The 12,625-nt window shown below is 38.1% G+C and overlaps 1 pseudogene; it reads left to right on the top strand.

Annotated features, from left to right (window-relative positions):
• Positions 1-11,653: 11,653 nt before the first annotated feature.
• On the top strand, positions 11,654-12,100 carry LOC102825570 (annotated as a pseudogene).
• Positions 12,101-12,625: the final 525 nt, after the last annotated feature.

Below are 12,625 nucleotides of genomic sequence, written 5' to 3'. Positions count from 1 at the left end.
TGGTATATTTTATACCAAATCTTCAATTGGAAACATCCTTTCTATTAGAGCAGTGGCTCTTGACAAGGGTAGTGCTCCACCCTAGGAGTTCTGTGCATTGTCAGCGTTTTTATTATTGACAGTGATTGACAGAAGACAGGAATGCCAATTGCCCTCCAATACATTGAACAATCTTATACAGTTAGTCAGCTTCTCATACAATATTTGGTGACCCACTAGGTGAGAATCATGTTTACAATTATCTCAGTATAGAGTGAATTTCATTTTTCCTGTAAGCACTAAGTTTTGTTTTCAGTTTTAATATGCTCTGAATTTTCCAGAAAAAACAAGTCTTGTGTAAATCAAGGAAATATTTTCCTTTATTTTGTTCATAACTTTTCCAAGAGATGTTCAATGTTTCAGAAAATTGCATCCCCGAAAGCAACACTGCTTGTGTTGTTTGAGTTAAGAATACAAAACAAACTGTCAGTCTGAGTCGAAATCTGTAATTGTTGCATTTACTTATCATTCTGCTTTTGAATGAAAATATCCCAATGCTTTGTTATGTTTTCTAATGTATTTTTTTATTCAATCATTTATATATCAAAATGTATATATTTTTGCTCCGATTTTAATCTTCCTTTATATTTCTTTCATTTTACAATTAGGACAGTATATTGATTCTTAAGATACATATTTGTGTTGGTGCCTGTGTGTCATCAAGTTGGTTCTGACTCATAGTGACCTGCATAGTGTTCCAGAGGCTGTAAATCTTTTTTAGGAGCAGAAAGCTTCATCTATTTCCCATAGAGCGGCTGTAAAATTTGAATGGCTTACATTGTAGTTAGCAGCCCAACGTGTAACTCACTATGCTATCAAGGAACTTTAAGTTATATATGTGTTGTTGCTTTTGTTGTTGTTAAGAGCCATCAAGTCGGTTTCTACTTATCATGACCCAGTATAGGGTTTCTGAGGAGCAGCTGGTGGGTTTGAACTGCCAACCTTGTGATTCACAGTGAAGTGCTGATCCTACAGTGCAACATCAGGAGTCCATTTTAAGATAAGGGGCTGTCAAGACAATTCCGATTCATAGCTACCCTGTATAGGGTTTCTCAGGAGCATCTAGCACGTTTGAATCTCTGACCTTTCGGTTAGCTGTCCAGTACTTATCTGACAGAGCCACACCAGGAGTCCAAGTATATATATTGTTGTTGTTGTTAAGTGCCGTGGAGTTGGTTTCGACCCATAGTGACCCTGTATAGAGTTTTCAAGGAGCAGCTGGTAAGCTTGAACTGCCAACTTTGCAGTTCAAATGACTTTGCAGTCTGGCGCCACACCAGGAGTCTGCAAGTTATGTATATAGGTAGGTTATATTATCAGTTCATTTTAATTCATAGATAACACAACAACCTTTGTTATGATAATTAAAGGAACATTAAAATGCTATCCATCAATAAAAGGTGGTATTAGTTTTGATAGGGCTTGTGGTTGCTGTTGTTAGGGTGCTGTGGAGTCAGTTTGTTGATGTTGTTAAGTGCAGTTGAGTTGGTTCTGACTCATAGTGACTCTGAAAGGATTCCCAAGGAGTGGTTGGAGAGCTTGAACCTCTGACCTTGTGGTTCATACTGACCTTGCAGTCGAGCACATTAACCCACAGCGCCAGGAGTTGGCTTGTTGTTGTTATGTGCCATGGAGTCGGTTCCGACTCATAGCGACCATGTACAGAATTTCTGAGGCTGTAAATCTTTACGGGAGCAGAAAGCCTCATCTTTCTCCCCTGGAACAGCTGGTAGTTTCGAACTGCTGACCTTGTGGTTTGCAGCTCAATTTGTAACCACTATGCTACCAGTGCTCCTTAGGAGTGGGCTTAGAAGCCCTAAAATAAGAGCCTATGGATTTTTATCAAGCCTTAGCACATTAACTAACTCTAGACTGCTGACCAGAAGGTAGAAGGGCCAAGTACTCTCAGATGAATCTTAGAAGAAAGGTTTGATAAACTACTTCTAAAAATTTAAAACGCTGTTGTACACAGTTCTACTCTGACACATATGGGGCTATATAAGTTGGAATCAACTTTATGGTTACTAATTTAACTCATATTTATTATCTATTGTTGTTTAACAATATTACCAAAAATGTATTGGCTTAAAATAAAAAATTAAAACAAACCTATTGCTATTGTGTTGATTCCAACTATGTTGTTGTGTTGTTAAGTGCCGTCGAGTCAGTTCCAACCCATAATGCCCCCTTATAGAGTTTCTGAGGAGCAACTGGTGAACTTCAACTGCCAATCTTGTGATTCAAACTGACTTCATAGTCCAGTGCATTAACCCACAGTGCTATACCAGGCCTCCCAACTATAGAGACCCTATAAGACAAGTGTGGCGCTGTCAGATATACACTGGATTTCTTAACCACAAGTCTGGTGATTCAAATCTACCAGCCACTCCTTGGAAACCCTATACAGAGTTGTTATGAGTCAGAATCAACTTGACAGACTTAATAACACCAACATAGAGACTCTATAGGACAATGTAAGACTGCCCCATAGAGTTACCAAAGCTGTAAATGTTTACAGAAGCAGATTGTCACATCTTTGTCCCACAGCATGGCTAATGGGTTTGAACCAACAAACTTTTGGTTAATAGTTTAATGCTTTAATCACTGCTCCACCAGGGATCCTTATGGCTTAAAATAGCTCATGTTTATTGTCTCATAATTCTATGAGTCAGACTTAAGACATAGCTTAACTGAGTCCTATATAGGTTTACAAGGAGCCCTGGTGGTGGTGTGAATTAGGCATTGGGCTGCTAAACAGAAGATTGGTGGTTCAAACCCACAAGCCATTCCTCAGGATAACAATGGAGGCTATCTGTTCCTGTAAAGATTTACAGTCTCAGAAAGCTATAAAATAATGAAAAGTTGCTATGATTTGGAATTGACTGGAAGGAAGTGGGTTTAGGTTTTTTGGTTATATAGGTGTACAGTCAATGTGTGGACCAGACTATGTGACAAGACCAGGAAGGATCTGCTTCCATCCTCATAGACTCATAGCGACCATGTACAGAATTTCTGAGGCTGTAAATCTTTACGGGAGCAGAAAGCCTCATCTTTCTCCCCTGGAACAGCTGGTAGTTTCGAACTGCTGACCTTGTGGTTTGCAGCTCAATTTGTAACCACTATGCTACCAGTGCTCCTTAGGAGTGGGCTTAGAAGTTCCATCCTCATGTTCAGCATTCTGTTGCATGAAGCCTAATGGACTGAGCCTGTTTCTTGCAAGCTATTGGTTGAAGGCTGCCTCCGTTCCTTACCTTGTGGGGCTGCCCAGTGTGGTCATTGCTTCATTAAAGCTGCCAAGGGAAAGAGTCTGTCAGCAAGGCAGACATTACAATCTAAGTATAATAATGAAAGTGACATCCTAACAGTTTGAATATATTTTACTTGTTAGAATCAAGTTAGAGATCCAGCTCAAACTCAGGGGAGAGGATCACAGAAACCTGATTACCACTAAGGGTCCTGGGCAGTGGAAGCAGTTTGCAATCTGCTGCTAAGCTACAAGGTGAGTGGCAGGTTGAACCCAGTATTAAGACTGCGTCTGTAAAGATTATGGTCAAGAAACATTACTTTGTAACACATGGGATCACGTGAGTCAGAATTGACTGCATAACAATGGGTTTTGGTTTCAGTTTTTGAGTACCAGGAGGCAGGGATCTTCAGGAATATTTTAGGGTCTGTTTACCATTGGCAGCATCCAGTGCAGTTGGGAGAGAGGAAAGGGGATGAAGGATTTGTGGTATTAGAATGGTATTTAGTAAGTTTTGTAGTGTTCATTTTAATTAGAGTTATTTTATCACTTGATTTGAGGCCAATATATGAGATTAGTACAACAGGACCAGTTCATTTGAGTCTTCTTAAACTGGGAGTTCTTGCTAATTGGATGTGCTTACATCTGAATAGTCAAAGCCCTTGTCTACAGAGTTAGAACATAGTGATGCAGTGGTAAATTATCCATGTTTAATATAACTCAGGATCTTTCCATCTAGGTGAACCAGTCGGTTCTTCTGAGTCAATCTAAATTTGAACTATGGTTAGAATTGAAGGAAGGAGACTTTTTTTTTTTTTTTTTTTAAGATTTTTATTGTGAGTTTTACATGGGAGAACATCAGCTCTACACTCATCGTATCATATTTTGTTTAATTGCAATGATTACAATCCCCTCCATGAATCATAAAACAACCAAAGGGTGCACCACACAGGCCCACCCCCCAGCCACCAGCACATAGCCCTTCTCCCTCCCTGAGTCCAATGTCCCCAGCTGCTCTATCTGTCCACATCATTGTCTCTGTCCTGGCATCACTGCCTCTCTGGGTAGGGTCCCAATCTCCGTCTTCTCACTTGATAGTTCCAGGGACCTCCGTTCCTAGGCTGCAAAATCAATCACTTTCCTCCTTCGGTCAAAAAACATCTACCTCCATATTTCCTACCCTCACAGTCAGTCCTGATGGCAATTATTCACTATTGTACCACAAGAGTCTTATCCCCATTTCCTTTCGGCAGCCCAGTCCCAATGGATTGGAAATCATTCAGTGGTGATTCTACCTTCCCCCGCCCCATCTGGAACTAGGCTCCCTTTTGAAAGTTTGTAAGCCAGTCACTTCTTGCCTTTATTTTTTGTTTGTTAAGTGCCGTCGAGTCGGTTCCGACCCATAGCGACCCTGTACAGGGTTTCCGAGGGTGTAAATCCTTACGGGAGTAGAAAGCCTCATCTTTCTCCCGCGGAGCGGCTGGTAGTTTCGAACCGCTGACCTTAAGGTTCGCAGCCCGATTCGTAACCACTACGCTACCAGAGCTCCTTTCTTGCCTTTATAGGCACCCCCATTTTGGGTGGCCGATGTCTAAATTGCCCATCCCTGTCAACCCTGTGTACCAAGGGGGTGGGAGTGATCCTCATTGTAAAGATTTGTTCCCTTTTTTTGAGCTACTACATCTGTAAGTATAGGTAAAGTTCATCACATTGTAGCAGATTACTCTTTTTCCCCCCTCTTATTTCTTCTTCTAGTCAAGTTCCAATCCCTTTTCAAAAGTGGCATATTAAAATCTCCCACTACAATTGTAGATTTATCTATTTCTTTCTTCAATTCTAGTATGGTTTGCTTCATATATCTTGGTGCTTTTTCATTGGGAGTGTAAATATTTATTATGGTTATGTCATCTTGCTCAATTGACCCTTTGATCATGAGATAGTGTCCTTCTTTATATCTTAAGCTGGTTTTTGTCTTAAAGTTTACTTTATCAGAGATTAGAATTGCCACTCCTGCTTGTTTATTTAGTGTTGCAGTTTGCCTGGTATATTTTTTTCTATCCTTTAACTTTTAGTTTGTTTTTGTCTTTTGTGTAAGGTGTGACTCTTGCAGGCAGCATATTGAAGGGTCTTGTTTTCTTATCCATTCTACCACTCTCTGTCTCTTCATTGGTGCATTCAATCCATTGAAATTCAATGTAATTATTGATAGGTATGAATTAATTGCTGTCATTAATTTTTTGGTAGTTCTGTTTGTTCCTTTGGTCTGCATGCTTTCTTGTGCTGGGTTTGTGTTTTTTATGCTATTTCTTGTCGGTTTCTTCTTGGTTTTCATGTTTACTTGTTCTGCTTGGAAGTTCATTTTCATGGTAAATTGTGAAGTGTTAACTTTCTTTGGGGTTACCTTATAGTCTATTAACTTTTCTCTCCATTTAAGAAGGATCTGTTGTATCCTGTAATCCACCTGACATCCTCACCACCTGGATCTCTCTTCCTACATTTTTCTCTTCTTTGACATTGATATTATTTTGATCTTCAGTTGACCTCCCAGCTCCTTTGAATTTGTTGTTGTAGTTTTGTTCTGTTCTAAACTCTGCTGTCTGTTGACTGAGTTCCAGGTGGTGTTGCCACACCTGTCAATCTCTGGTTGTTGTCTGTTCTTGTTGGTTTTCAGTTCAAAGAACTCCCTTTAGGATGTTTTGAAGTGCTGGATTGGTTTTGATAAAATCTTTTAGATTCTGTTTATCCTGGAATGTTTTGATTACACCATCATATTTGATAATTAGTTTTGCTGGATAGACGATTCTTGGTTGGCAGCTTTTTTCTTTTTGGGTTTTGTATATGTCTCCCCATTGCCTTCTTGCCTGCATGGTTTGTGCTGAATAGTCAGCGCTTAATCTAATTTGAGCCTTTGTAAGTGACACTTCTCCTCTCCCTGACTACTTTTAGGATTCTCTCCTAGTCTTTGATTTTGGAGAACTTGATTATTATATATCTTGGTGACTTTTTTTGGGGGGTTCTACCCTTCCTGGGGTACATTCAGCTTCTTGAATGTTTATCTGCTCGTCTTTCAAGATGTTAGGGAAATTTTCTTTCAGAAGCTCTTCAACTATCTCCTCTGTGGACTTCTCTGATTCTTCCTGTGCTGGAATGCCAATAATTCTAAGTTGTTCCTCTTCATGTTATCCAACATGAATCTTACACTCTCTTCGATTTTTTTTTTTTTTTTTTTTTGCTTTCTCTTCTATATTTGCAGTATTGAGAGATTTGTCTTCCAGCTCGCTAGTTCTGCCTTCCGTCTCTTCTATTCTGCTTCTTTCTCCTTTCAGTGAATTGTCTATTTCTGATATTTTATTATTAATCATCTGGATTAATTGCAGGTTTTGAATAGTTTCCAATGCTGTATCAATCTTGTTTGATTGCTCTTGTAGTACTTTCCTGACTTCTTCCTTTTTTCCTCCACCCATTTTCAGAGCATTTGAATTTGTTTCAATATCATTCTTCTGAATTCCTTCTCAGGCAAATCCAAAACCTGCTCTTCCTCTTCTGGGGAGCCTTTGTCAGCCTCCAGCTCATTTGTCTCAGTTACTTTTTTCCGGTTTAGGACATGTTTTGAGATCTTTTGTTGTGTTTTGTTTGTCATTTCCAGTGGTTATGTGTGTTTTTTTTTTAATGCTTAAATGGATGTTTGTTGTTGTATTATTAAGCTTACTGGGTGTCTCCTGGTGGATATGATCAGGAGATAGACTTCGCTTTTTGCATGTAATGCTTAGCAGCTGTTATTGACTATTGTCTCAGTGGTGGAATATTATGGGGTATGCTTGTAGCTTGGCTATATGACACAATTGCTGTCTCTTCTTGGGTAACGTAGGGAGAAAAAGCTCCCACTCCCAGGAAAAATATGTGATTAAAAGGACCAAAAGCAGAAACAATATTAAAAAAGAGACAAAAGCCACCACTTTGAAAGAAAAATAAAACTGTGGCTGACTGTCCAGTCGCCTTGCTACACAGGCAGTGTGAGTATACCGTAGAAGCCTCCAGCAGTGGGTGGGAGTGTCCGCTCTCTCAGGCCCCTCCTCTAGTCACCACCATAGACTCTAGCACAGATAGATATTGAGAAGTTAATGGGAGAAAGATTGTCTACTATTTTTGTCTCGGAAGGTCAGTTAGGTATCTGCGTGTGCACAGCATAATTCTTGAGATAGTTGCGTCCTTTTATGTTGGGGTTTTATAGATCATTCATATGGTTTGTCTGTCAGGCCTGATGGGCCTGCTTTTTTCTTGTTAGATATGCCAGAGTAAAGGGTCCTGTACCAGTTAATTTTAAGGCTGCGACCCTGAGGCTGACATCATAAGCAGCTGCCAAGCTCTTTCTCTCTGTGCCATGGCAAAACCGCGGGATCAGCTCTGGACTTTTTTTGGGGGCATCCAGACTGAGCAAAGAAGGTGTGACAAGGAAGAGGAGGAAAAATATGTACATGCCCCTGTATCTCCTTTTACAAATGTCACTGCACCACTTTTAGCACCTGTGCTGGTCTGGCTGTTGGAAGGAGAAATTTAAGAACTAAATGTATTAATTGAAAAACTATTTATTGAGTTTATACTTTGTTTTAGAGGGAAAAGATCTACTCTCAAGAAGCTTACAGAAGATTCCAGCCATCATTTTAGTCATTGGGAGTCTTCCCTTTGAGTAATTTAGTGGAGAGAATATAAATTTTGGAAGTACAGAGTCTTGGACTGAGAATATAACTCAATTTACCTGCTTTGTGATTTTAATTCAGATATTTTGTCTAGCTCTTTATTTCTTTATGTGATTAAATGGGTCTAATAATAATTGCCTCACAGGATTTTTATAAGACTTGGTGAGATCATGTTTAAAAATCATTTAGCACATACGGGGTATCAATAAATGTTAAATATTTCTCTTTGCAAGTTACCTGTGAAGAAAGACTTTGATAATCTATAAACTTAAATAAAAGTCATAAATGTCAAATATTTAAACAATCATCTAGAACTCTTAGTTCTAATCTCTTTGATTATGTACAGTTATTTTACATAAGATCTGAAAATCATCCTGAGTTTCTTGTTTATTATCATACTATGGATGTCATGTATTCTTATTATCTAATTACACAAAAGTCTGGTATGCCTCCAAGAAATATTTCTGCTCGATTGCACAAATAATATTCTGTTTGAAAATGTATGCATATAGATATAAATCAATAGACTGGAACAAATGCATTTACCTACTAGTAGTCTAGTTTATCAAGTCTTAAGATTTCTATTGGTATAGGCATGGAGAATAAGGAGTGGAAGTGCACAACCATGTATCAATATAATAAAATGCACACATTCATTTAATGATATCTTCTTTTGTTCACTCATATTTGAGCTTATGTTTCAAGTAATGAGTACTTCAAAATAGGTATTTATAAGATGTGCAATGTGTGATGAGCCAGAATAAACATGTTTTGTTTTGCTTTGTTTCTGGGTTTGTTTGTTTTTTTTTGTTGTTGTTGTTGTTGTTTTTCAGTGAAGCTGAACTGTTTTAAACATTCTCCCTTCATCAAAAAGAAAGAAAAATAACCCAATTTAGTATTTATATTTGTTTGGCATGCAGGCCGTTTTCATACTGTTTTCCTTTTAGTGAGTAGAGGAGAAATTACTTGATGTGAAATGAACTGGGTTTTTTTTGTTGTTGTTAAAGTTGTTTTATCTCACTGTTCAATTTGTTGGAGAGAACTGGAGACATTTATGGAAGAAGATTAATGCATCTTTCTTTATGAATCAGCTAGTGGATTTGATCCACTGATCTTTTGGTTAGCAGCCAAGAAATGAATCCCTCTGCCACTAGAATACTTTATTATACCACAAATATCTATCATTTCTTCATGGAGCTGTTGATCAATAAGTGTTTTGGTAATTATTACTTAAATTTTGAAAATGAACTTAACATCTCTGTTGTTTTAACATTTCTTATGATGTAAAATAAGCCTAAACATCACAGTAAAATATATTTATGTACTTTTAAATTTGTATTTGATAAACTGGATTAATTATAATAGAAAACTGGTGATTTTGATATTCTATGATTACTTAACATTTTTCGTTGACATTACAATCGAGTCTATTCCAATTCATGGTGACTCCATAGGACAGAGTTCAACTGCCCCTTAAGGTTTCCAGGGCTATTATTTTTATGGATTGTAAACTGGACCAATAAATAACATCATGATAAATGGGAAAAGACTGACATTCCCAAGGACTTTATTTTACTTGGATCCATAATCAAGGCTCAAGGAAGCAGGGTCAAGAAATCAAACAACTTATTTCATTAGGCAAATCTGCTGCAAAAGAACTCGTTAAAGTGTTCACGAGCAAAAACTTCTCTTAAAGGATTAAGCTGAATTGGCAAAGCGGCAGCATCAATGGGCTCAAGCTTGGCAACAATAGTGAGGATGGCCCAGGATCAGGCAGTGTTTCGTTCTGCTGTACATAAGATTGCTGAGTCTGTAAGGACTGGATGACACCTAACAACAACAACAATCTAAACCATAGTATTGTCAATTACCTTTCATATACATATGAAAGTTGGACAATGAATAGAGAAAACTATTGAAGAATCAAATTATTTGGATTATGGTGATGGTGAAGAATACTGAAGGTACCATAGACTGCTAGAAAAATAAATAAATCTGCCTTGGAAGAAGTAAGTAAGAATTATCCGTAGAAGTGAAGATGGCAAGATTTAGTCTCATGTATTTTAGACATGCTGTTACATCATTACCTAACTGCCAAGCCACTGAGAATCATGAAACAGTTAAGTTGACACATAATCTTAATCATCATAGTTATCATCACTCTTACCTCACACTTGGCTTTCATTGCGACCAGACTTACATTGTTATAGCACAAAATAGATAGTAGATTTTTACTATTCTTGTCAGTGTGACATGTCAGATAACAAGACTGTAAATAAGGAGTAGGTGTAGTGTCATATTACATGATTTTATTTCTTTGAAATACTTTACTGCAAATTTTGAGAAGGTAACATTTAGCACTAGTGTTCATTTACTTTGAGACCTAGGTAAATAAACTTCTACTGGATTCTTGAGAGTAATGCATAATCAAAAGGAAAATGTAAAGAAAATTACAAAGGTCTGTTTTGGATTATATGTGGCAGTTATGGTTCTTAGAATATTCTAATCAAAGATTCAACAGCCATCCCTAATCTCCAATAGCTACAGTAGGCATGCAGAGATGAGATGTGTGCAGCAGTGCCATCTGCTATCAGAGCTGCAGTCAGAGCTTTCTCAAGATTGAGCTCAAGCATAGATACCCATATGAAGCTTTGAGTAACTTCCTTTTTCTCCCATCCCCAGGTCGATGCAACCACTCCTTTTTTTTTCAGTGACTTTCAGCCCTGACTTGCATTTGTTTGGTAAATTAATATGCCTTCTTCAATTATAGTATGAACTCATATGAAGACAGGAAATGTACTGCTATTTCCAGTGTATTCTTGCTATACAGATGTATGCCAATGTATATAGAAGGAGATCAAGTAATACTGTTGTTCTTGTTGTGTACCATCAAGTCAGTTCTAACTTAAAGTAACCCTATCCAGGGTTTCTGAGTTTATAAATCTTTTCAGGGGCAGAAAGCCTATTTTTTCTCCTGCAGAGTGGCTGGTGGGTTTGAACTGTTGACCTCATATTTAGTAGTATAGTGCTTATCTTACAGTGATGAGTTAGTTGTCTGAAAGAAACTTAATTTATATATGCGAGTTGAGGCCTTCAAAAAGTTTGTGGAAAAATTTCATTATCTCTTAATTCCATTTTTCCATGATCTTTTTGAAACCCCCTTGTATAACTGACGATATGTGTGTGTGTGTGTGTGTGTGTGTGTGTGTGTGTGTGTGTAAGGTACATATATTCTACTCTATCTTTTGTTTTAAATGTAACCTCCATAAGGATTGGAGCAATGTGGTTTTCATCTTGATATTTTTGGCAGTAAACTGAAAATCTTTTGCCCAAGTAGGTAATAAATAAACTTTTCATGAATGAAAAATTTTCATTCTTCTTCAAACTGTGTCCATCTGCTTCGTTCCAATAAGGTAAAAATGCATCATTATTTAAAAGGCCAAAATTTTTGATATCATGAAATACTAACAAGACTTTGGAGCAACCAGAATGTTGTTGGAAGAATTGCAATGTGATACAACTTTTTGGGCAAAAGTATCAGCAGATTCTTACAAAATTAAATGCACAGCAGGGCTGTGACTAACCAACTTCACTTTTAGGTATTTGCATAATAGAAATGAAAACATATCTGTAAAAAGACTTGTGCAGTCTTTTTTTCGCCTCGACAGCCGACATGCCATCCAGACTGCGGAAGACCCGGAAACTTAGAGGCCATGTGAGCCACGGCCATGGCCGCATCGGCAAGCACCGGAAGCACCCTGGAGGCCGCGGTAATGCTGGCAGCTTGCATCATCATAGGATCAACTTTGACAAATATCATCCAGGTTACTTTGGGAAGGTGGGTATGAGACATTATCACTTGAAGAGGAACCAAAGTTTCTGCCCAACTGTCAACCTTGACAAATTGTGGACCTTGGTCAGTGAGCAGACAAGGGTAAACGCTGCCAAAAGTAAGACTGGGGCTGCTCCCATCATTGATGTGGTGCGATCGGGTTACTACAAAGTTCTGGGGAAGGGAAAGCTCCCCAAACAACCTGTCATCATGAAGGCCAAATTCTTAAGCAGAAGAGCTGAAGAGAAGATTAAGGGTGTTGGGGGTGCCTGTGTCCTGGTGGCTTGAAGCAACATGGAAGTTAATTAAATGTTCAGTCATTTTCCCTTATGGTCTGAGTGTAGGTTCTTTGGTAACAACTCTGTGGCTATTTGAGCATTGCCACCATCAGGACCCCCCATCTAACAGGTTCTAAGGGTATTGGGACTTGTGTTTCCTTGCTGTCGCCTCAAACTGCCTGGTAGGAATACACCAGCACTTTAAAAGGCTTGACCCACTGCCTGACATAACACTTTACAGAGTGGAAGTTATGCCTGCCAATAATATATTCTGGTTAAAAAAAATAAATAAAAGACTTGTGCAAGGATGTTCATGACAACTGCATTCATAATAGCCAAAAACTGGGAATCGCTTAGGGTAGGTACATCAACAAGAAAGTAGATAAGACAATAGCAAAACTATTAAAAACAAAACAAAAAACAAAAAGTTGTGGTATATTCTTCTATAATGATATGACTCAGAAATAAAAAAGAACAAACTAGTGACACAAGTAATAATATGGGTAAATCTCATAAACATGATTCTCAATGAAAT

Source organism: Chrysochloris asiatica, unplaced genomic scaffold (assembly GCF_000296735.1).
Source record: "Chrysochloris asiatica unplaced genomic scaffold, ChrAsi1.0 scaffold00275, whole genome shotgun sequence".
Lineage (NCBI taxonomy): Eukaryota > Metazoa > Chordata > Mammalia > Afrosoricida > Chrysochloridae > Chrysochloris > Chrysochloris asiatica.
This window is presented reverse-complemented; position numbering and strand designations above follow the sequence as displayed.